General features: G+C 43.9%; 1 protein-coding gene across 2 annotated transcripts in view; it reads right to left on the bottom strand.

Moving 5' to 3' along the window:
• The window catches only part of CA10 (carbonic anhydrase 10), a 319,822-nt gene that overhangs the window by 61,733 nt on the left and 231,190 nt on the right, over positions 1-26,899 (bottom strand). The window lies entirely within an intron of this gene.

The following is a 26,899-nucleotide window of genomic DNA, read 5'->3' as shown; positions in this document are numbered from 1 at the left end:
AAAGAACAAGGCCAAAGTGTAAATTTTTAATAAGGGTATGTTCCTACGGGATGTAATTGCTGTAGAAATACTTGCATGCAGATTTGTCACAGATTTTGCCGCAGATTACTTCATGCATTGTAAAGGATAAACTCTGCAGCAGAACTTGACAGGCTGTGGATTTAATATCTACATCATGTGTTCATTTCCACATGGGCAGGGGCATACCATCAATGAAAGCAGACCACACATTTGCTATAGGGCCCAACTGAACAGCCCAATCCCAATATTGTAAGGAAACGCCTACCCTGTAAAAAGTCCCCACTCTTCTCTATGGAGTCATGTTTGTTTTTTTTCCTATTCCACCCCATTTGGATTTTTTTACCACTACATTGTATGAAATAATAAATCTCTCATATAGCTATATGAACTGAAAAATAAAAAAAGTTATGGCTCTGGGTAGGCAGGGAGTGAAAAATGAAAACGAAAAAAAAAATAAATGAAAAATTGCCCAATACTGAAGTAGTTAAAGAAAAAACTTAAAAAAGTCCATATGCATTTACAAAAAACTTTTCGGAACTCCCATAGTGGCATATCCTAGCAAGATAGGAATATCCCTTTAATAACTATTACAGAAAAATATGCATTTTAGGAAATAATACACTATTATTTTGTTTACAGCAAGAAAAACCACTCTGGACCATCATACTGTGGGAGTCATTATTTCTGCTGATTACTCTTTATGGTCACATAAAAGCCAAAGATTAGGAGGCCATTTTCAATGAATAGGTCCATCCTATGGCGCATAGACCGGTCCCTGATTACATAAATAGAGAAAGTGATTGTGAATAATAAACCAATAGGTCATAAAATGACTCAATAGTTACGTGTGGAGAAAAATTAAGACAATAATAAGGGAGCACATTATTGAAGCAATACAAATTCAGAAACATTCATAAGCAGTTCCATATGAGCTTCCACTGGAACGTTTTATGTCAGTATAATATGTAGAATTTCTGCTACAAGGCAATGTTGTGTTAAAAAAGTACATGCACACTATAAAATCAACTTACTTCAATGTCCTTATGAACCACTGAGGCTCTGTTCTCACTTGCATTAGGAACCTCTGTGGGGGTCTATCTATCTATCTATCTATCTATCTATCTATCTATCTATCTATCTATCTATCTATCTATCAATCATCTGTAACGTAGGGTAGGAAGCAGTGCAGCCTTACACTCCACCTGCACCACTGTCCCTACCTACTTGTATGATCCACCCTAAATGGTGGCCTACAACTTGGTGAAGGTCCCTAACTTGACTAAGTGCAGAAGCCTAAACCTTGTGGGGCAAAAGACTAGTCATACAAAAAGAGGTCAAAACCAGGCCAGCCAAACCAGGACCACGTTAAAATCTAAAACCTAAGTCAAAACCAGAGAGATACTTCAGAACCAATACAAGATACAAATACCTGATGGGGTCAGTGCCAGGAGATAATGTCAGATGAATAATTGGCAGTCAGGAGCAAGGTCAGGGAGAATCCAAAAGTCAGAATACCAGGAATCCAAATAATAGTACAATACATGTCAGTGAGGCAAAGAAGACCAATGACAGGTGCCTGTTGCCACCAGCTGCAACTGCATCGCAACTGCGTCTCAACTGTGGCAGAACAGAGAGGCTGGGCTTGCTGCTGGGCCATGGACAGGTGAGTACATGACATCATCTTCTTTCATCTCAAGTCTATCTAAACATCTAATGTACATCTATCTCAGGGGTGCACCTAGCCTTTCTGCTGCCTGAGGCGAAAACTGAAATGGCGCCCCAACCCCCTAATGTCAATTTCTTAACCTAAGCCCTTCCCTTCAGCCCTACTGTTAAAGACATACTTGGAAAACATTACATAAAGAGCTACAAAACATACAGGATAATACTGTGCCCACTGTGCTTCCCAATACAATATGGCAGAAACAGATAATCCCCCTTCCGCTGCCCCCCCCTTGCCACTACCTGGTGCTGCCTGAGACAACCGCCTTACCTCGCCTAATTGGTGGTGCACCTCTGATCTATCTACCTAATCTAACATATCTAACACTATCTATCATTTATTTATACGTGATTCTCTTGGGCCCAATACTTTACATGTTTGGTTTGGCCCAATGCACATCTATTTAAACAGTACGGTGGAGATAAGCAGTGGCCTCTTTGATTTTGTTTATGACTGTGGGAAATAAAAAGATTAGACATGTAAATCCTGATATCTCCCATCTAGCTGTAGAAAATATGAGAGAAACAGAATTTTAGGCTTCACATAATCTTGTGCCGCTCAGGTTCATTTCTTTGTGATCTGCATATATTAAGCTCACAATGAAGTTATCCCGTTCTCGTATTTCTATTTTGACTTTTGGCTTTAAATTCGTTATCTCATTAACAATAATAGATCTTGTCCGACTCTTACATTATAAGTGGATTACTATTATCTTCTAGAACTCCACTGTTATTTGCTATTAATCTTTTCATAGGCCTAAAAGTGAAAACAACGCTGATTAAATATAACTATCAGGCTTTTGTTTGGTCTAAATTTCTAATTTGCTTTTCAGTCTTATTTTATTCTGGGATGGCTGCCCAGTAATTACTGATCTTTACATTCAAAATCAGTCTTTTCAGTGGCGTCCTTCTCCTAAAGTTTGATCGTTAGCTCTAATTTAGACAAAATGAATATAATACAATGCATTCAGACCGTTCTACATTTTTCTTATTTTGTTATGTTGTGACCTTGTGCTAAAAAAAAAAGTTTCCCCCATCATTCTGCACTCAGTGCCCCAGAAAGAGAAAGCGAAGACAGAATGTCAGAAATCTTTGCTAATTTATTAAAAAAGGAAAACCTAAAATCTTGCATTGACATAAGTATTCAGAAACTTTACTCAGGACTTATGGGCTTTGAAGCACTTTGGGCCGTGATTACAGCCTCCAGTCTTCTTAGGTATGGTGCCACATGGTTTACACACCTGGATTTGGGGATTTTCTGCCATTCTTCTCTGCAGATCCTTTTAAGCTCTATCAGTTTGGATGCGGATCGTCGGTGGACAGCCATTTTCAAGTCTCTCCATCGATGATCAATTGGATTCAAGTGAGGGCTCTCTTGAGGGCCACTCAAGGACATTCACAGAGTTGTCCTTAAGTTAAGTTGGTTGTGTGCTTAGGGTCATTGTCTGTTGCCAACTAGAGATGTCCCGAACTATTCGCTGGCAAATAGTTCCCAGCGAACATCGCTTGTTCGCGTTCTCCGCGGCGGTCGAACATATGCGATGTTCGGTCCGCCCCCTATTCGTCATCATTGTGTAAACTTTGACCCTGTACCTCACAGTCAGCAGACACATTCCAGCCAATCAGCAGCAAACCCTCCCTCCCAGACCCTCCCACCTCCTGGATAGCATCCATTTTAGATTCATTCGGAAGCTGCAGTGTCACAAATTTGACTAAGTTGTAATCGCAATTGCATTGCGAATTCAACTTAGAGCTGGGTTCCTAATGGTTGGCGTTGCTATGGCTGGTGTCACGCGGTGCGGTAGAAAATGGTGTCACCCCTGCCCCCCCCCCCCCGAAGCCATAATAAAAAGATAAAGAGAAACAAAAAGAAGTCACTAAGTCAGCTCCAATCAGATATTTGCATAGACCCAGAGTCCTGGTCTATGTGCAGATATCTGATTGGAGCTGACTTCTTATTTTCTCTTTTGCACTTAAACTATATTGCTTAGTAAAAATGACCAGTCCACACCATGTGGGTCTATATTTATGAGGGCCCCCCTGAGCAAAGATTAGTAAATGTGGCCGGGTGGCCCCAGCCCACAGTTCAACCCAACCCCTTATGTCTCCTGGCCTGGGGCCGTCTCTATAATAATTCACCAGTAATTTATGAATGGGGTTAGGTTATTAACTTATTATTATGGGGGTATTATTAAAATAATTTGGTCTATAAAGTCAGAGCCGCTCTACCTACCTCCTCCTCCCGGCAACAGAGACTCCTGCAGGGCAGCTGCCGCGGCGCCCCACCACTCACCAGGCTGCAGTGAGTAACACCCCCGTCCCCCTTTACCACGTGACGGCGTGACGTGCTTGCCTGCTTGCGAAGTTTAGAAGTTGAACTTGTGAGTGAGAACTCCTGCGCCGGCGGGCCGCGGGTGACACCCCATCAGACTGGTGTCACCCGGTGCGGCCCGTACCCACCGCACCCCCCTCGCAACGCCACTGGATCTAAGTTGTAATCGTAATGCGATTAATACAGTTTATATTAATCGCATTGCGATTACAACTTAGATCTGAGTTCTTAATGGTTGTATTGCTAGAATATAACGAAGATTGAGAATATAGTGCTATATTCGACAATTCGAGGAATACAACCATTAAGAACTCAGATCTAAGTTGTAATCACATTGAGAATTTAACTTACCACACTCTGCGTCAACTACGTAATTTTCCATGGGAGTTTTGCCATGGATCCGCCTCCGGCATGCCACAGTCCAGGTGCTAGTCTCCTTGAAACAACTTTTCCATCACTATTGTGGCCAGAAAGAGTCCCTGTGGGTTTTAAAATTCGCCTGTCTATTGAAGTCTATGGCGGTTCGCTCGTTCGCGAACATTTGCGGAAATTCGCGTTCGCGAACGGAAAAATTTATGTTCGCGACATCTCTATTGCCAACCAGATTTTTCTTTTTTTCTGGACAACTTATCAAAAAATCACAGACATCCAACATTTTTTACTGACAAATTGGAAAACCATAGTGAATGATGAAGATGTATACATGTCTATAGCTCAATATACTGATAAGAACTCATTAACAGCATATATTGTGAGCTGTAAAATAATAATTACCACAAACATAATCTACTCAAAAACCACCAGCCTCAAATAAATCGACACATTTAATTTTTTTTAAAACACAGGAAAAGTCACCTATTTTTACGGACTGTCCAGAAATTTTTGGGCAGTTAGCCACCCTGCCCCTGGCCAATCCAGACGTCCACAGCTCTTTGGATCATGTCTTCATTAAGACGTTCTCTGCAATTTGCTCCATTCAGCTTTCCTTCAACTCTAACCAGCCTCCCTGTCCCCCACAGCATGATACTGCCATCACCATGCTTCACTGTAGGGAGGAGCATTCGGGCCAGACCATTTTTGCTCAAGGAGGCAGATCTTTGCACAAATTTGCTTATCTCTACTTGGAATAAATCATCTCAGCTGTAGAAATCCTTAGAAAAGGAAAAAGCACCAGACCTGATGTTTTTTCAGGTGAATTTGATATATTACTAGTTTATTGTCCTAAGGCCTCATGCATAAAAACTGTATGTATTTTGCGGTCTGCAAATTGCGAATCTGCAAAATACGCATACCATCCGTATTGCATCCACATCTTTGTGGACTCGTTGACTTCAATGGGTCTGCAGTCCGCATTTTGTGGATAATTTTTGTGAAACGGACATATAGATGCAGAAAGCACACAGATTATCCTTGTGCTTTCCACATCTGTATGTCCATTCCACAAAATGACAGAATATGTCTGTAATATGGGGGGGGGGGGGGGGCGTGGCCTGCTTCCATGCGTGATGGCCGCATAGGAAAGGAGCTCCACAAATACAGCAGCGACAATGCAGCACCTGGCCCAGTAAAAGCACTCCGGAATGAGTACCTCCCCACCACATCAATGTCTCAGCCGCAGAAGATGACAAGAAGCAAAATATCCATCAAAGCCCAGGGGAAGTTAAGCTGTTTCTTTGAGAAGGAGCGCTCACAAGATGTTGAAGGCAGCGCTCCCTCTTCACCGACGAGGCGCGCTGTGCACGCACCCGACACAGAAGAGCAGGGAGAAGGTAAGGTCCCTCACCCACGATCCCTGCAGCTCGCAACAAATTCCTTGAACAACAAAGATGTCTCTCCAGCTCTCTCGCCCCCATAACAGCCCTGGGGGAAGCCTCAGCTCTGGAGACCATGCACATAAGATGGGCGCTGGAGCTAATGGGAATCGCCATAACCCACATGCAAGAGCCACATCATGCTCCTACCAGCTCCCCCTCATCTGTACTCAGCAATATAGCAGTCTTACATTGCAGGATTTTCCTACCTCAGATGTGCCAGTCTCAGGGTCCCTCTTAAAGGATATGCTGTTGGCACTCAGCAGATTGATGCAAGATAACATAGCCTTGCTCATTAACCCTCTGCAGACCTCTATATCAGATTTAGAGGGAAGAATGTCACATGCTGAAACAAAAATGGCCGAATTCCCATCTTCACATAACCAACCTATTGATGCCCACAATGACCTCACAGACGAAATTGAGATAATTTAACACAAGCTTGTTGACCTTGAAGACGGGTCACGTGGCAACAACTTTAAAATCAGAGGAAACCCTGAGGAAATCCAGCCGCAAGAACTGCGATCCTACTTACAGGGACTGATGCGAGTTTTGATCCCTTCAATTTCTGAGCGTGACCTCCTTATCAATAGAATACATAGAGTGGCATGCCCCAAACACCTCTCTCCTACCATTCCTAGGGATGTTCTAGCTTGGATCCATTTTTTTTTCAGATAAAAGAAGCATTACTTCAAACAAGCAGGAATAGAAATACCCTGCCTTCCCCCTACGAGGAGATCAAGCTATTCGCTGACCTATCTGCAGCCACCTTGCAGCAAACAGAGATTTTAATCCAACATGGAGGAGCCCTACAATCCATCTCTACTCTTGAAGAAGGAAAGCTCCTGCTGCAACAATGGAACATTCCAATCTCAGAAACCTGCCAGAACCCGAAATCGACACCAGCCCATCTGCGCCAAGAGTGGCAAGTGGTCTCCTCCAAGAGCAAGTCCAGGAACCGTAATCCCGGCTAGCTGTACAAGACGGAGCTCTAAGTTGAACTGTTACACCCGGTTCTCAACCGTGAGTTGTGGTTCCCCCCAGACGTCAGCCTATACTATGCTGACAGCATTCTTATGGTTTATAAATGTTTCTGTTATGTTTAATATTTTTATGGTCGCACATTCACCTAGGTACAGCAGATCTACACTTGAAATACCTAAAAGTACAGTAATTAGCTCCCATAGAGTGAGGTCCCCCAGGAAAACAATGCTTATGACCTATTTTACACACATTCCTGAAAGAGATGACCAGGCCCGTGAAGTGGGGTGGCCTTCTGGACACTTTGAGAATCCCACATTTATCCATAATGGTGCTTAAATTTGCTTTGATTCATGTTAAAGGGCTAAACAGCCCTTACAAAAGAGCAACCATGTGGAGAGAGATTGTGAGCCTTTATTGCGATGTTTTCAGTGTTCAGGAATCTCATCTCAAAGCCACAGAATTCATCATTGATCCTTCCCGATCAGTTACCATTCCCATTTCCATAAAAAACAGAGAGGGGTTATCTTGGGAATCAGGGATACTGTTCCATTCCAACTCTCCAAAATGATTGCAGACTTGAATGGAAGATACATTATTGTTGTGGGATCTTTGAATAATGTTATATACACCCTAGTAGCAGTGTACGCCCTGAATAGACACCAGCCCACCTAAACAAACTTTCTACGAAAGTTAAATCCGTCAGGCAGGGGCAAATATTAGGGTTTGGGTATTTTAACGGGGTAGTGGATCCTATCTTAGATTCCACCTCCTCCATTAACAGATCATCATGGATAAGAGACTTTCTTTTATCAAACGACCTATACAATATTTGGAGACTTGAGAGGGATTACTGCTTCTTTTCTACAGCGCATAATTCCTACGCTAGGATAGATCTATTCCTTCTAAACAGAATTCTGATCCATACCGCGACAGGGTCATCGGTAGAAGTGATCACCTTGTCTGATCATGCAGCCATCACACTCACCCTACAAGATATGTGTCCTCCTGGACATGGCTCCTCCTGGCACCTCAACCCCTTTCTTTTAGAGCAAAATACCTATACAGAAGAAATCGGTGCCGCTATTCGGGAATACGTCCAATTTAATGACGGTTCGGTTTCCAACCCCTTTCTCTTATAGAACGCACATAAGGCCTACAGTACATAAGGTGAGTCATCATAAAAATAGGGAGCAAAGCAAAAAAAGAAAGGGAAAATAAGTTTTCGAATATAATGACCAAATTACGACCCCTAGAATCTCTTAATTAAAGAAACAACTCCCCTTCACGCACTTCACAATTAAAAACCCTGAGACTTCAACTTAAAGAACTCTTGCTGTATAAATACGAACAGAATCTAAGAAAGACCAAAGCGTTATATTACTCGCAGAACAATAAGGCAAGCTACTTACATACAAGATCAAAAAGAAACTGATCAAATAAAAAATCCCCTTTATCAAAAACCAATCCACAGGAGCTCATTTATATGACCCAAACAAAATTGCTAACAAATTCAAAGCCTACTACGCATCATTATATAACCTAGAGGGGACCAACCCCTCCATCCAACCACAGCAGACATCAATAGATGCACATCCCAAACAACATCTCTAAATTCACCGCTAAAATCAGAAAGAAGTCCTAGCAGCTGTCAGATCTGTACCTATACACAATGCTCCAGGCCCGGACGGGCTATCAAATGCATATTATAAATCATATGGCAATATCTTGACTCCTTATCTGACTCACACATTACAACAAGCCATAGAGGAGGGAAGATTCCCAAAAGGAATGCTAGAAGCCTCCATTGTCACCATACCCAAACCAGGAAAAAACCCTGATGTCCCTCAAAACTTTAGGCTAATTTCCCTGCTGAACTCTGACGTAAAAATATACACCAAAATTCTCGCCATTCGCCTAGCTACACTGATCCCGCACCTCATATCCTCTGACCAAACAGGCTTTATAAAAGGCAGATAAATTTATGAAAACACTAGAAGAATCGTTAATATATTAGACACCTTGGAGAGACAAAAAATCCTCTGCTGTGCTGGTAACAATAGACGCTAAAAAGGTGTTTGACCGTGTGAACTGGTCATTCGTCTTTTCTGTCCTGCGACATATGGGATTCGAGGGAGCGTGCTTTAGGGCCATTTCAGCGCTTTACTCGTCCCCCTCTGCTAGAGTACTAGCTAATTCTACACTACACTATCAGACCCCCTCCCCATAACAAATGGAACTAGACAGGGATGCGCCCTATCCCCAGATTCCTTAAAGGGAACCTGTCACCAGTTTTATGGTGTCCTAACTAAGGGCAACATAAATAAGTGACTGATTCTCTTAGCAAAATGCTGGGTCACTTTCTTTAATTGACCCAGTCAATCTGCCAACATCTTGTATTGAAAAGCTCCAGCTGATAATGATAAGTCATGAATATTCATGAGCTCCTGACTCTCCCCCCCCACCTGCTGCTGAATGACAGTTTGTTTCCATATGAACCAGCAGCAGTTGGCCAGGGGAGTGGCTATAGCTCTGAATTAAATATACGCTGGACTCAATGACATCACGCTGGACTCCAATCAGCTCATTAGCATGCGGCATCTTTGTGTGTATATTATGAGATAACCATCTGTCACATCAGTAAGTGAATACATCTAAGGCACTTTTTAGTAGTTAATGATTGTATATAATTAGTTAGATTATAATCAAATATCCACATGACAGGTTCCCTTTAAATGCACTACACATTATGACTCAATAATGAAGACCATATTAAGGTGGTACTACACCCCAGACAGATTATGTCATATGTTCCCTGGAACCTCAAACCAATGTTGGAGGGGATGTGGCAGCAAGGGTACTTTATTGCATATTTTATTGTCTTGTCCCAAACTTGACAAACTTTGGAAGGAAGTATTTGAGGTAGCTTCTGAGCTGGCGGACTGCTCATTGTCCCCGTCTCCTTCCTTAGCTCTACTGTACCTAGACCTAGGTGACATCCCTTGCAGAAGCAGAGGAATCCTAGCCCACCTATTTTATGCTACACAGTTAGCGATCACCTCAAATTGGAAGAGTGATTCTATTTCCTCATTGTCCGACATAACACATAGTCTTAATTCCACGTATACATATGAGAAAATGCTCTCCTTCTTATGTAAGCAACACAAGGGATCTCTTACTATATGGGATCGCTGGTCTAAATCTAAGTACTGCTTTTCTAGCTGAAGACTGTATGGAAATAGATATAAAAAGACATACAACCATAGTACGTGTGGATATGGAACTATACCTTTAATGTAATTTTATATGTTTGTTTTTAGTTCAATTGAAATACTGTGTGAACATATACTGGTACTGCGTTACCGATACTGTATACTGGAACTTTTCTGAAAAACTCAATAAAAACTATTGTTGAAAAAAAATTAAAAATGTCTGTAATATGTGGCGTAGTTGCACATAGCAACCAATGAGATTCCACCTTTCATTTTTCAAAGTGCAAGTTTGATAAATCTTCCCCATAAATCACATAATAATAAAATAGTAATTTTCACTAGAACAGAAAAATGGAATATCAAAAGACAGGTTGAACCCTACCTGGTGTTATGCCTGGTTTAATAGGATTGATCCTGCTGACAGATGCTCTTTAAGGCTGATCCTGTCCACCACAATCTGGTGAGGGGACAAGGACCAGCCTTGGAACATGAGGGGGGCAGAACTTAACCCTTAGCCCTCAATCACTTCCGTGGATAGAAAAATTAAAATGTTATAGGTCATTAAAAATAAATTACCTAAAAATGTTTTTATTTTTATGTTATTTAAAAAAAAAATTTATTGTGCAAAAGTAGGAAAACATATATAACACACCTATAAGATGGTATCTTTGTAAGGGCTCATGCACACGACAGTATTTTTCGTTCAGTATACTGGCCGTTTTTTGAGTTCAGTATGCGGTACATATACTGAACCATTCATTTCAATGGTTCAGCAAAAAATACTGAAGTGTCTCCGTGTGCATTCCGTTTCAGTATTTCCGTATTTCCGTACTGTGAAAAGATAGAACATGTCCTATTCTTGTCCGCAAATCACGGTGCTTGGCTCCATTCAAGTCAATGGGTCCGCAAAAAAAACGGAACACATACGGAAATGCATCCGTATGTCTTCCGTATCCGTTCCGTTTTTGTTGAACCATCTATTGAAAATGTTATGCCCAGCCCAATTTTTTCTATGTAATTACTGTATACTGTATATGGCATACGGAAAAACGGAACGGAAAAACGGAAACACAACGGAAACAAAAAACGGAACAATGGATCCATAAAAAACGGACCGCAAAACACTGAAAAAGCCATACGGTCGTGTGCATGAGCCCTAATTGTGCTAACCTGCAGAAGAAAGCTACCATATCATTATGACGCACGATGAGCGTCATAAAGACAAAACCCAAAAAACAATGGCAGAATTTCTTTGTTTTCACATCATCCCGCAAAAAAAATTCATAAAAGTTAGACAACATATTATAGGTACCCCAAAGTGATTTACCATATTTAAAAATACATCTGAAAAGCTGAATGGAGTGTCCAAGATGCAGACCATTAAAGAAAATGTGTCACCAAAAGTTTTATCTGCCAATTCCTAATCCTTTTTTTCTAATCTGTTTTTATTTTTGATTTCTTTATTCTATTTCCTGAACACGAATATGGGGGCGGCCATCTTGCCTGAGCGGTTCTTAACAGTATTTAGAAAGCATTAAAAAAAACTGCTTTACAGCAGCCCCATGGGCCACAGACACAATGGTTAGGAGTGGACCTTATTGACTTCTATAGGGGAGTTTTCTAGGCATGCTTTGTGACCTGTGCAGAGGTCATTGTACAAGGAAAGTAGATAAGCCCCGACAATCACCTACTGTGAATGGATGATCCTGTCTTATCTATATGCAGAGGTGATATCATTACAGGCAGGGTTAGAATGACAGATAATCAGATAACTGCAGTAAAGTTATCTGTACAGACCAATATGTGCCGATTATTATTAGACACAGTGGCCAGTGCGAAAACTGCAAGTTTTTTCTCTTTTTTTAAATATATGGAAGACAAGAAAAATTAAAAACAACATCATCATCAAAAATTCTTTAGAAATATGTTAAACATAAAAAAGTGATTTAAACGGCAGGTCATTTTCTGATGACACATTCCCATAAAAGGGGTTGTCGGGGCTTTTACTATTGATGACCTACCCTCAGGATAGGTCATTAATATCAAATCGGTGGGGGTCTGACACCCAGCCTCCCTGCCGATCAGCTGTATGGGAAGACGGCGCGTGCAGTGCACACATGCCATCTCCCTTCTCTCTTTCTGCTCACTGTTGCTGTCTATGGCAAAGCAGCAGCCGTCTCCTCATACAGCTAATCAGTGGGGGTGACGGGTGTCGGCCCCACCGGTCTGATATTGATGACCTATCCTGAGGATAGGTGATCAATAGTAAAAGCCTGGACAACCCCTTTAAGTCACTGAGGTAGATGTTCATCAAAAACTATGTCCCCCTAATATGACTACATCGATGGAAAAAAATAGAAAAGTTATGGCCTTTGAAATGCATAGATGAGGCGGAAAAAAATGAAAAAAATTGCTGTGGCCGGAAATCTAAAATAACCCTTAAGTGGTTAATGCTTTGTCACCTTCACCCATGAAAGTAGCAGCACAAAGCAGGTCCACAGAATAGCTCAATTCGTTCGTTTCTCGTTCAGGAACCCCCCACTGATAACATTTCTCAATGACACATTTGAAGATCTGAAAGAAACCTTTAAGGCATAATGGATTCTTCCTTCTTTCTCTTTATTTTCTTGGTCAAAAGAAAAAAAAAATAGTTCTAGTTTGCTTAACTCAAATGAACAAAGTACTCAGTTCCTTTCTGAAGACATTTAAAATAACCACGGAGGCCTCCTGTTCAGGTCAGATCATTTATAAAAGGCTTTTTCGCCCACTCCTTATCGGAGAGCCGAGGCTTGGTATCTTTCATTACTGCTCGTATAATCGAGGCCGAGAAAAACCTGCTTATAAAAAATTGTCACAAAGCTGTTGATAATCAGAGGACTTGCTGGAGACAGTGCACAGAAGAGTTCTCTCAATATCATTCGATATATTTTCTCACGCTGTCAGTCAGGGCCGCTATAGATCATTTCAGATCTTACACGCAGCCAGGCGCCTGTTATTTACAGCTTCATAATGTAGGCGCAAACAAAATGAGGACTTAACTCTTCACTCGTCCTTTGATTACATGGGCGTTTAGGAGGCTCACTGTACTGTTTGTCATTTAGTTTATGTGCTGTTTGTCGTTTTGTCTGTTATGTGCTGTTTGTTGTTTTGTTTGTTATGTGCTGTTTGTTGTTTTGTATGTTATGTGCAGTTTGTCATTTAGTTTGTTATGTGCAGTTTGTCATTTAGTTTGTTATGTGCTGTTTATCGTTTTGTTTCTAATGTGCTGTTTGTTGTTTTGTATGTTATGTGCAGTTTGTCGTTTAGTTTGTTGTGTTGTTTGTCGTTTAGTTTGTTATGTGCAGTTTGTCGTTTAGTTTGTTGTGTTGTTTGTCGTTTAGTTTGTTATGTGCTGTTTGTCGTTTAGTTTATGTGCAGTTTATCATTTAGTTTGTTTTGTGCTGTTTATTGTTTTGTTTGTTATGTGCTGTTTGTAGTTTTGTTTGTTATGTGCTGTTTGTAGTTTAGGCTACTTTCACACTAGCGTTAATATTTTCCGGTATTGAGATCCGTCATAGGGTCTCCATACCGGAAAAAAAATGCTTCAGTTTTGTCCCCGTTGATTGTCAATGGGGCAAAACGTAACTGAACAGAACGGAATGCTCCAAAATGCATTCCATTCCGTTCTCATACCGGAGAGCAAACGACAGCATGTTGCGGTTTTCTTTCTGTCCTGGGATGCGGAGCGTTTTCTCTGACAGAATCTGACACAGTAGAAAACGGATCCGTCCCCCACTGACTTTCAATGGAGTTCATGACGGATCCGTCTTGGGTATGTTAAAGATAATACAACCGGATGCATTCATAACGGGTGCAGACGGTTGTATTATCAGTAACAGAAGCGTTTTTGCTGAACCCTGCCGGATCCAGCAAAAACGCTAGTGTGAAAGTAGCCTTAGTTTATGTGCTGTTTGTCGTTTTGTTTGCTATGTTCTGTTTGTAGTTTAGTTTGTTATGCTTTGTTTGTAGTTTAGTTTGTTATGTGCTGTTTGCCGCTGTTCCTTTTCATAGAGTTTTCTTATTTTGTAGCACAGCTATCAATTTTTATTTTTCCTGCGTATGTCTGCCTATTTCTAACTCCCTTACTGAACTGTGTGGCTAAACTGCAAATTTTGGATATGGATAGCAAAATGAGTGGTGTGGGAACAGGAACTAGCGCATGCGCAGTTTGGAGGACAGAATCGGGGGGGGGGGGGAATACATGTACCATGAGTGCGCTGACTGAAATTTCATGTGGGCATGCGCAGGATTACAGGGCCTGGCAGGAAGATGGTGAGGATACATGGCCTGTTACACAAGGGGGGAGTGGCTAAAGAGGCAAGGTGGTGGTGAAGCGGTGCTCCAAGGGACTAGGCCTTCAGTGCTCCAGACACCTCATTAGCATATGAAATAACTTGCCTGTTTCTCAAAAACAGGGCCATGAATTTCAACAGCTTAGGAACCCTAATAGGAACCATGCCTGGTTTAATATGGTGATCATGGTGACAGATGCTTTTTAAAGAGGTTTTTCGAGACTTTTATACCGATGACTTATCATCTGGATAGGTCATCAGTATCTGATTGGTGGGGGTTCATCACCAGGGACCCCTGCCGATCAGCTGTTTGAGAAGGCATTGGTGCTCGCAGTAGTGCTATAACCTTCTCCAGCTTTTCCTAGGCCGTGTGACATCACGTTCATCGGGCACATGGCCTAGGTGCAGATCAGCCCCATTGACGTGAATTGGGCTGAGCTAAGCTACCGAGCACAGCCCCTGTACGCATTGGATTGGTTGTGCCATCACTGATGTTGCGCTGGCCTCCACGATCACCAGATCTAATACCCTTTCCGTGGGGCTACATCAAGAACTCAGTATATCTTGCCACTCCAGCCACAGGATCTGACCTGAGACCACCTGTATGACTGAAAAAGTGGAGTCCATATTCAAGGATATACTAGTGCGCGTCTGGACAGAACTGTACTACGGCCTGGACATCTGCCATATCACAGGTGGAGCTAAGATAGATAGTATTTATCAAACAGGTGGAAAAGAAAAGTCGCTTAGTTGCCCATAGTTGAACCAATCAGATTCCACCTTTCATTTTCCAAAGGAGCTCCTGAAAATAAAAGGTGAAATCTGATTAGTTGCTAGGGGCAACTAAGCCAGTTCTACTTTACACCAGTTTGATAAATCTACCCCGGTGTGTCTTTTCATGTTAATATAGTTGTGTTATGTTCTCTCAGTTATGAATACAGAGGCTATAATTTTGCCCCATTATTTTTCAATCACCCTGTAATACTGGTTTATGTGGTAGAAGGGTCTTTGGTTCCCCTCAGTCCCCAAGGCCTTGCTGCGACTGCTACCTCCTATACCAACACCCATGGGAGGCATATAGCGGTACGGCAGGGTCCACAGACTTCTATGGGTCCCGGAATGACAGCAATGTATATAAATACAATGCAATAATATGACCGTGGGCCTAGGATTTAATCATTATACAAGACGTTCGTCATTCAGTTACGGTATATAAAAAATATTAACGTTCTAATCAAGCGTTGTCTTGGTAACCATACAGATGTCAATGCATTCATGATATGTATGGCGTTCAGTGGGCAGAACAGGTTGATGCATCAAGAATTACTATTTAAATGGAAGTGGGCAGAGTGTACGGGGTAGTAGTAATGAGCTTTTACCATTACGTTTCATTCTGCTCGTAATTGTCCACCTAGATGCACATTTTAGTTTTCTTTGATATATTTCTTATAAATGTCTCGGCTACAAACAATTTTCCATTAACAAAGCGCTTTTTTTCCTACCTTGAGCATTGATTATGAAAGACTATTAGAGCCGCATCGCGCTTATTGCTGCTATCCATATAATGCTGAGCAGTCGCCACAAGCCAACAGTTTCTCTTCAAAGAAAATTGTCTTAATGCACTTTTATGTCTTAAAAATTAATTGTGATTACAGGAAATCTATCTATCTATCTAATATATATCTATCTAATCTATCTATCTATCTAATATATATCTATCTAATCTATCTATCTAAAATAGGAAAAAGGCAGCACTCAAAGAATAAAAATGCAAAAAAATGTATTCACCCATGGGGATACACAACGTTTCTCTAGCTTGAGAAAGGCTCTAAGGTTGAGCCGAAACGTCGAATATCCACATGGGTGAATAAACTTTTTAGCATTTTTATTCTGTGAGTGCTGCCTTTTTGCTATTTTGTATATTGGGCAATTGTCTAGTCCCTTCAGGCGTGCACCTATTCCTCTACTTATTTTTTTATTCTAGTGCTGCCATATTTTAGCTTTTTTATCTATCTATATCTATCTATCTATCTATCTATCTATCTATCTACTGTATATCTATCTTTCTCTATATATATCATCTATCCATCCATCCATCTTTCTATATTTCTATCGCTGTGTTAAATGGCATCTGTCAGCAGCTTTGTACCTATGACACTGGCTGACCTGTTACTGGTGCGCTTGGCAGCTGAAGGCCTCTGTGAAAACATCATCACGTCTGGCCCCGTCAATCAAAGTGCAAAGGCCGCAGCAGTTGCAAAGAGAGCAGAGCCTGTAGGTGTAAAGGCCACACCCATGTTGCTCCTGGAGTCTCATTTGCATATATTAAAACATCATTTTTCTCAGTAATGTGGACACATATGAACATGGGACCAACACAGATGCCTTCACCTGCCACCCCCACATGTAGCAGGTCAGCCAGTTTCATAAGTACAAATCTGATGACAGATGCCCTTTAAAAAGGCTCTTTCAGCATGATCAACCCTATTAAACAGGGCATACTGCATAACACATATTACTGGTTTTATAATAATCATATATTGTGCCTGTGAATAGAGCAGAAATGTGTATTAGGTTTCTAAACATAGAAATCCACTCTTTTCAATGTGTTAAGGCTATCATATACATATCATGTACACTACGTACATGCTAGGATAGAGCTCTAGGACACAGCTCTGTCCTCAGCTTGTCCAGCCCTGTCAATCAAGGGGAAAGGGAAGGGGAAGTGAGCAGTGCACAAGCGTGTTTCAAAAGCAGTGCTCCAAGGATTCAGCCCCCTCTCCTGATGCTCCAACTTGCTCATTTACATACTAATAAAAACGCCGATATCTCTGCAGTTGTTTAGCATACAGACAAAACAAAGTTATCATTTTAATCAGCATGATGAGCCCTACTAGGCAGCATGCCTGGTTTAATAGATCTTGATTTGATCATGCTAAAAGAGCCTCTTTAAGACACTTTTGCATGGGCTGACTCAGCAGGAAATTATTGGGAATCAGCTGTTTGTTCCTGATAATTTCCTGCTTGCCAGATGAGGTGAGAACAAAATTTAGATGCAGCAATCATTTCTGTATGGGGATGAGGGATCACTACTGCATTGCTTCTGGGTAGCAGATCATTTTTTACACAGGACGATCTGTAGCCGAGAAAGGATGACTTAGGTGACTGCATCAGCGATGTTTTCACCCATTAATCAAGTGATCGGTGGCTCCTAGAAAGTCTCCTTTCTGATTATTTTACCAATCATTGGCCCCTGTAAAGGGTCTTTACACGGACACTGTGGAGTACATTTATTAAGACTGGCATTTTAGACGCCGGTCTTAATAAAGCCCCTGCTCTGACAGTGCATCCGCCGAAGTTATGAAGAGGCGCAGGCCTCTCCTGAACTTTGGCGCATCCAGCGCCAGTTCTAAATGTAAAACAGCTTCCGAGCGCTCTTACAATTAGACCATTTTTTACGCCTAAAACAGGCGTAGAAAACGATGAATGAGACAGGCCTGCGGGCCTGTCCCCTTCCGCGCCCACAATTTTAGAACTGGCGTAAGCCAGGCAAAGTCTCAGATAGCACTGCAACTAACTGTTGCGCCACCACACCATATGCGCCTCAAATACGCCTAATTTAGGCATATATCAGCTTAGTAAATGACCCCCCCCCCCCCCATATTTATTAAGAAGAGATGTGGCAATTGCATATATATTTTTGCCTGCAAAATGGGTCTGTGTTAAGTAGATAGTCCATCTACAGGAAGTATATCAATCTGCACTACACCATTCAGAGGATTCAGACCACAGACACCAGTGCGACTGCTAAAATTAGAGTTAACACATATCTCACATCTATCTACAATTTGTGGACAAATGGTACCACTGCGAATACGCGACTTTGAAACTGCGGAGCACCACGAGCCATTTGATGTGAATGGGTGAATTGAGGTGAAATTCAGCTATGAGGGTGGACTGACACACTACAATGAAACAGCTCACCACAAAAATAAACCAGGGGGCTTCCAGACATGTGTCTAACACAGCAGTTCAGTGAACCCTACTGCATATGGGGCTCCAATGCAGATAGATGGTCACTGCACCTCTGCTAATAAAGTTTCATTCATATAAAAAGCTTCAATTTTTGTGGCAGTATCAGAATTGGACCTACACTGATTGGCAAAGGGTTGTCTTCTCTGATGTTTTCTGCTTCATGAAACGGTCGGACATTGGCGCGTCAGGTAAGAAACATCAGAGAATAAATACCCTGCACTCACTGCTAGAAGAACACAATCTGGTGGTGGCAGCGTTATGGTCTGGGGAATATTTTCTTGGTATTCTATGTTCCCATTCATCCATATGGAGGGTACTCTCAACCGATTTGGGTATAAATTCATCCTTGCAGATCACGTACACCCATACATTCTGATTGTCTTCTCTGGAGTGGATGGAATCTTGTCCCATGTCTAGAAATTGGAAATATTGAAACGTAGATAGCACACCTAGTAAGCAGGTAGTGGGTGCACGTCTCCTGGGAAAGTGGTAAGCTTCCCTGTGCTGATCAAGCTGGACAAAGGCTCTCCAGCTGAAACATTGCATCTGGAATAAGTCTCAACAAAAGGACATGCTGGCTCCATCCCTCTTGCTTGTATGTGGATTACACGGCTAGAAATGTCGGATATTGGTTGGAAGAGCATGACCAAGACTTTCAAATGCTACCCTGGCACCCTAATTCCTCAGACTTAAACCCAAATGTGCATCTGTGGGACCACCTCAATCATTGTGTTCACTCTATATGGCTCCTCTCCCATGCACCCTCCAGAAACTGTTGGATACACTACAGTCAGTATGGCTCCAGATACCTGTGATAACCTACCAGGACCTTACAGAGTCACTCCCAGCCCGTCTAGCTGGTGCCCATACTGCACATGACGATTACTGTAGATATTAGCTAGTGGTCATAATATTGTGTTTTTTTGTGGGAAAATGTTTAGTATAACTTGCATTTCATTTTAATAATCAGGGCTCAACCTGAGCTGAGGAGTCATGTGGGTGGTGTCAGTCAGTGATTGACAGCCATAGCTGTATGCAGTCATACGGAGAGAGCTGTCAATCTCTGATAAAACCACCCAGATAACTCCTAAGCTGAGAATGAAAAGGTTTAGATGAAGCTGCTTAGCTCCTCCTGCTCTATAACCATGTTCAACGTGACAGGCTCCCTTCACAGGGGTTTTCCCATCTCAGACAATGGGGGCATATCAGTACCATATGACCCCATTGTCTCATAGCTACAGGTTCCACCTCTGGGACCTGCACCTATCTCAAAACGCAGTCGGCAAAGTGAAGGAGGGCGCCACCCTCCATTCATTTCCATGAGGCTGCCGAAAATAGCCAAGCGCTGGCTCGGCTATTACCGTCGGCCCCATTGAAGTGAATGGAAGCGGTGGCTCCGAAAGCGTGGTGTGCTCCCATTAATTTCTAAGGGAATTCCAAAAACTTTTGACGGGCCAATAGGAATGCTTTTTAGAGGCCGGACCCACCACTTTACCGGCTTCATTTTTGGCTGGGGGCATTGTCTGAGATAGGAATACACCTTTAAGTAATAATATTTTAGCAGCATCTTCTTGTTTGCATTTCTTAAACAAAATCCTGAAAATTTTATGGCAGTCCTATTTTTATGAAAATTTCGGTAGAAGTAGGATTTTTATTATTGGATGCATTATTCCTGCTGCAAACTGTATTTCTTTATTACTCAAAATAAAGGCTCTACTTAAATTTTTCACGCGTCGGTCATTATGTTGTTTAAAAATTTGTGTGTTCGCATATGAAATGTGTCACTTGAGAGACTGGATTGGAAGATACTTCTAGATAACGGTAATGTTTGAGCTCAGCACAATGACTGGCGGCAACTAAAACGTTCCATGGTAGATAAGAAGACAACATCTCAAGAAGAAAATACTAAAAAAGTAATCACCTCCTTTAGACTTTTTTATGTTTCTTTGTTCACACGCGAACTGACAAATTCCGACTGGAATCATCAATCTTTCCGTAGCCATCAACACTGATAACCCGTGAATGCCCTCAAAGTCAGTGTGGTCCATCAGGATCCATTTGTAGCCGTTGAAAAATGCATCAGGCATATCGGTAATAACTCAGTTCACTAGTGTTCGGCTCTTATTTCTGCTTCTGGCTCCGCAGGGGTATTTCACAGTAGCCATTTTTTAACCCCTATTACTCTAAAGGCCTCTTTACATCGGCCAATAATCGGTTCAATTATCTAAAGGAACCTTCCTAGGAAGGTTGCTCTGTTTTAAGGTGGTATCAATCATCTGATGAATAAGCAAAGCGTCACTGCTGTGATCACCTAAATTCTCAGTTCTGAGCATCGTCCTGTGTAAACAGTGATCTGTTTCACAGAGGCGCTGATTTTCTATGGGGAGTAGCGATCACTACTGTGATCACTAGTCCCCATATAGAGGAGATGATTGCTGCATGTAAATGCAGCTCTCACCTCCTCTGACAATAAGGTTATTTTCGGGAACAAATGGATTGTTCCCAATAATTGCCTGCTATGTCAGCCCATATGTAGGGGTCTTAACGCTATTTGCACACTAGCGTTAAATTTTTTTGGCAGGCTGTCTTCTGGCAGAGGAACTACCCAATGAAGATAATCGTATCTGGCATACCCAGAAAAGCCAGAGCAACGCCTGGCTTCATTGACTTTAATGGTGTGATGTGAGACACATCATGCTGCTGGATGTGCCGATCATCAGGGAATCAGTTAAGCATTAGTGTTTTATTTTTATTTTATGTAGCTGGAGAGGGCACAGGGACCACCACGAGGACATAACTCTGTGAGGGGGCACAAAAGTGGACATAACTACACTGAGGGGGCACATATCTGGCCATAACTACAGTGAGGTTGCACATATCTGGGCATAACTACTGTAAGGGGGAAAAAGGTGGGCAAAACTACAATGATGGGGGTACAAACTGGGCATACCTACTGTAAGGGGCGCAAAGACAGGCATAACTACTGTGACCATCACAAAGGTGGACATAACAACTGTGAGGGGGCACAAAGGTGGGCATAACTACAATGAGGGGCCTGTCACGGAACCATGAACCAGACGTACAACAAGAGAAAAATGAAAATAAGAAGGCTTTATTGAAAACGGATGGTGAAACCGAGCAGAGTCTTTGCGAAGCCAGAGGTCAGGAACCAGAAGGGTAGTCAGACGAAGCCAGGATCAGGAACCAGCAGGGTAGTCAGACGAAGCCAGGATCAGGAACCAGCAGGGTAGTCAGACGAAGCCAGGATCAGGAACCAGCAGGGTAGTCAGACGAAGCCAGGATCAGGAACCAGAAGCAGCAGCAGTCTTAGAAGCATGTGAACACAAGAGGACCAAGCAAGGAACTGAAGCCACAGACCTCCTATATATATGAGCTAGGCATCCAGCTCCTCCCAGGGGAAGGAGGAGCCGCAGGGTGGAAGGCTACAAGAAACCCAGACCCCAAGATGGCCGCCAGCACATGTCAAACGAAGGAGAGCAGCAAGCAGGTAAGACCATGACAGTACCTCCCCCTCAAGGGCCCCTCCTCCGCGGAGCACAAAACGGTTTCTGAGGGAAGCGTGCGTGGAAGGCTCGGAGCAAGGCAGGAGCATGGACATCTGCGGAGGGAACCCAGGAACGCTCCTCTGGACCATAACCACGCCAATGGACCAAAAACTGCAACCGACCGCGGACCAGGCGTGAGTCCAGGATATTGCTCACCTCATATTCCTCACGATTGCCCACTTGGACCGGACGAGGCCGAGGAACCGAGGAAGTGAAACGATTACACACCAGTGGCTTCAACAGGGAGACATGAAACACGTTGGAGATCCGCATGCCAGGAGGAAGCGCAAGGGCATAGGCTACCGGGTTTACCCTGCGAAGCACTCGGAAGGGACCAACAAAGCGAGGCGCCAGCTTGGGAGTGGGCACTCGAAGGTTGAGGTTGCGGGTGGACAACCATACACGGTCTCCGACCTGGTAGGAAGGAGCAGGCGCTCGTCTGCGATCAGCCTGGAGTCTCTGGCGCTGCGCAGAGACCTCAAGGGACTTCTGGATCTGTACCCAAGAAGCACGTAGGACGGAAAGGTGATCCTCCACAGCCGGAATATCCTGGGGAGAGAATACCTCCGGTAACACGGCAGGTTGGAACCCATAATTGGCCATGAAGGGAGACGTCCCAGAGGAAGAGTTCACCGCCGTGTTCCTGGCAAACTCAGCCCAAGGCAGGAGGTCAACCCAATTGTCTTGGTGATCGGAGACATAGCAACGAAGGAATTGCTCCAAGGCCTGATTGGATCGTTCTGCGGCCCCATTGGACTGAGGGTGGTAGGCCGAGGAGAAGGAGAGATGAATCCCCAACTGGGAGCAAAAGGCGCGCCAGAACCTGGACACAAACTGACTCCCCCGATCCGACACAATCTCCTTAGGCAAACCGTGCAACCGGAAGACCTCCCTGGCAAAAATCGTGGCCAACTCTTGTGCAGAGGGTAACTTCTTGAGAGGAACACAGTGGCACATTTTGGAAAACCGATCCACAATCATGAGAATGACCGTATGGCCTCGGGATGCAGGGAGGTCCACAATGAAATCCATCCCCAGGTGTGACCATGGGCGCTCCCCGGTGGCTATGGGTTGCAGAAGGCCCAACGGAAGGTGCCGAGGGGACTTACTCTGGGCACAAACGGAGCATGCCGCTACATATGCGGCGATGTCGGAACGTAGGGAAGGCCACCAGAACAGACGTGAAACAGCCCAGGACAGCTGATTCTTTCCAGGATGCCCCGCGGTCTTGGAGTTATGGTAGGTTCGCAACAACCGAGTGCGCAACTCCTCAGGCACAAAACATCTGCCGTTGGGTCTCCCAGAGGGAGCACCAGATTGTAACTCTATGGCACAATCGTATGGGCGGTGCGGAGGTAGGGCAACCGCGCGCACCTTATCGAATACATCCCGGTACTCCTCGTATTCAGGAGGCAACAGAGAGTCCGAGGAAGTACACAGCAACTTGACAGACCCATGGATGCAACTAGCCCCACACTGCGGTGACCACGAGAGGATCTCGACCGATCTCCAATCGAAAGTCGGATTATGCTTCTGGAGCCAGGGGTACCCCAAGACCACCGAGTAGTGTGGAGACGAAATAACCTGGAGGCAGACCGACTCTCTGTGAACGGCACCAATGGCTATCCCCACTGGAAGGGTCTCATGAGTCACGTGTGGCGGCAGAAGGGGTCTGCCGTCTATCGCCTCAAGAGCCAGTGGGGAACCTCGAGCCTGCAGAGGAATGGAATTGGCGGCAGCGAACACACTATCAATGAACAAACCACCAGCACCAGAGTCCACCAACGCCTGGGTCGTCACCGAGCCCCCGACCCAGGAGAGGACAACAGTGATCAGTGGTTTGTCAACACGGGAAACCGGGGACGAGGAGACTCCACCCAAGATCTGCCCCCGACAGGATCTCAGGGTACGATTGTTTCCCGGACGGTTCGGACATGCCAACCGAAAATGCCCACCGAGACCACAGTACATGCATCGGCCCTCGCGTCTCCGGAGTGCCCTCTCCCCCTCGGACAGGCGAGCAAACCCCAGCTGCATGGGTTCACCCCCAGACAAGTCATCCCCAGGAGGCGTGGGAGGAGAGGGAGGCACGGGTGGGACAGCAAACGTAGGCACCAATCTGTTAGAAGACCTCCGCAGGTTCTCCTTAAAGGAAGGTCTCTCCCTGAGTCTGGTGTCAATCAAAATCAGGAAAGAAATAAGAGACTCGAGCTCAACTGGTAGGTCCTTAGCTGCAACCTCATCCTTCAAGGCATCCGAGAGACCATGAGAGAAAGCAGCGACCAGAGCCTCATTATTCCAGCCCACCTCTGCTGCCAGGGTACGAAACTCAATGGCGTATTCAGCTACGGATCGTGAACCCTGTCTGATGGACATAAGGAGCTTCGCAGCAGAGGCAGCACGAGCCGGCACATCGAATACCTTCCGAAGAGAAGCAACAAAACCGGAAAACTCGGCAACCACCGGATTGTTGTTCTCCCATAAAGGGCTGGCCCAGGCCAAGGCCTTGTCCGAGAGCAGCGAGATCAAGAAGCCCACCTTTGATCTCTCAGTAGGAAAGGCATGTGGCAGCAACTCGAAATAAATGCCCACCTGGTTAAGGAAACCTCGGCACTGAGTTGGCTCTCCCCCAAAGCGCTGTGGAAGAGGGGCAGAACCGGTCATACCCCGACACACCGCAGGCGCAACAACAGGTGTCGGGGTAGACTCTGGCGCAACAACCGGAGCGGCAGTAGGAGCGAGCCCAGGAGCGACAACCGACCCATCGGCAACGGGAGCGAAATGAGCCGTGCGTTCAAGCAGGGTTTGCAACGCCACAGCGAACCGACCCAACAGGTGATCCTGCTGATCAAGTCTGGCAACCAGCGTGGGTAGCGAGGATGGCCCTGTACCGTCAGAATTCATGGCTTGGTCCTAATGTCACGGAACCATGAACCAGACGTACAACAAGAGAAAAATGAAAATAAGAAGGCTTTATTGAAAACGGATGGTGAAACCGAGCAGAGTCTTTGCGAAGCCAGAGGTCAGGAACCAGAAGGGTAGTCAGACGAAGCCAGGATCAGGAACCAGCAGGGTAGTCAGACGAAGCCAGGATCAGGAACCAGCAGGGTAGTCAGACGAAGCCAGGATCAGGAACCAGCAGGGTAGTCAGACGAAGCCAGGATCAGGAACCAGAAGCAGCAGCAGTCTTAGAAGCATGTGAACACAAGAGGACCAAGCAAGGAACTGAAGCCACAGACCTCCTATATATATGAGCTAGGCATCCAGCTCCTCCCAGGGGAAGGAGGAGCCGCAGGGTGGAAGGCTACAAGAAACCCAGACCCCAAGATGGCCGCCAGCACATGTCAAACGAAGGAGAGCAGCAAGCAGGTAAGACCATGACAGGGCCACAAGGAGGACATAACTACTGTGAAGGGGCACAAAGGTGGGCGCAGCACCCACTCCTAGATATTTAACATGGACTGTCACATCTCTCCATTATGTGATTATTCTTGTTCTGGATCCAGTGGACATCATGCTGACACCCTGGATGCAATAGGACCAGTTGGGTCTTTCGTTTATTGACAGGTGTATTGGTGACTCCGTGTACCCTATGATAGATTGTATTAGGTGGGACTGAGTGAGTATAGTTATGTACTGGGCGGAGTTAGAGGAGTGGCTTAGTTTTAGGGAAAAGGGGTGGGGTGGGCACAAATCGGAATCCTTGCCCTGGTGCAGGAAATTCTAGCTACACTTCTGAACCATCTACCCCTTTTCCTCTTGTCCAGTGGGTTTACACCAACTATGTATTTTCTAGGCATGTAATTCTACAAATGCTATAAGAAACACATATACACATATTACATTTTGAGCCTTTAAATATAAAAGTGTATACATGTAACCCATCTACCCCCTGTGCGTTATATCACGAGTGCTGGATGAGACTTGGAATCATGCACGATGCTCACCCTATTCCATTCTGTTTCCTGGCTCTGGGACAGGGACAGAATGATTTACAGTATGTGTGGAGGAAATAGCTCATTGCCAAATACAGCTTGATACGAGTGTGGCAGAAAAAAATGACTTTCTGCAGAATAATAACAGCCCAATATTTACTATGCTGCTGTCTAGATGTAGCAGAGCTAAACATATCATTTGGTCAACCCACGGTAGTATTTCAATGTGAAGTCAAGAGTAATACATAGGCTTTATCTAATAGATATAATTATGTATAAATGATGCCTCCATAAAAAAAAAATATTATTTTATTTTTTTAGCTTTGCTACAAATTTAAACATCCTTGAGCACGTCTTTTAGCCGAGGATTTAAGGAAGGCCATAAACATTCAACAGCTGTTGTCCGAATGATTGTTCCGCCAACAACTATCTCTCTTGACTCCCTCCAGGCTACCCCATATACACATTCAGCTCAGCCAAAAATGTTTATGTATCTAATGGGGAGAGGGGAGAAATCTGCTGGCAGACACTTCTGATGGACAGCTATCTGCCTGGAGAACAAAAGGATTGGGTGAAAATATTCATTTTGCCCAATCCTTCTTTTTCCCCCAACATCATCTGTTGGAGGAGAGTCTGGAGCAATGTCTATCTGTTACAATGGTGGTTCACTTCTCACCACTGTTTCATGCATGCAGATGTTAGCTTGCTGTGGGTTTGAATTTGTGCAGTAGTGTTCAGCGGCAATTTATATTGCCACTGTTCCATGTGTCTTGACCTTGGCTACTTGTGGATGTGAACCGAGCCATTATGCTTTGTATCTCACCTCAGTTTGGTTCTTGAGAGTTAATCTCCCTAGAGTCCTATAGTTCCAGTGTCCTGTCCTTGGCTGTCCGTTTTCAGATTCTGTTGGATCTTTGCACATTCTGTCTGTGTCTGGATTCTGTGAAGTATGT

Source organism: Bufo bufo, chromosome 6 (genome assembly GCF_905171765.1).
Source record: "Bufo bufo chromosome 6, aBufBuf1.1, whole genome shotgun sequence".
Taxonomy (NCBI): Eukaryota; Metazoa; Chordata; class Amphibia; order Anura; family Bufonidae; genus Bufo; species Bufo bufo.
The sequence above is the reverse complement of the archived record's forward strand: the minus strand, read 5'-3'. Positions and strand labels throughout refer to the sequence as shown.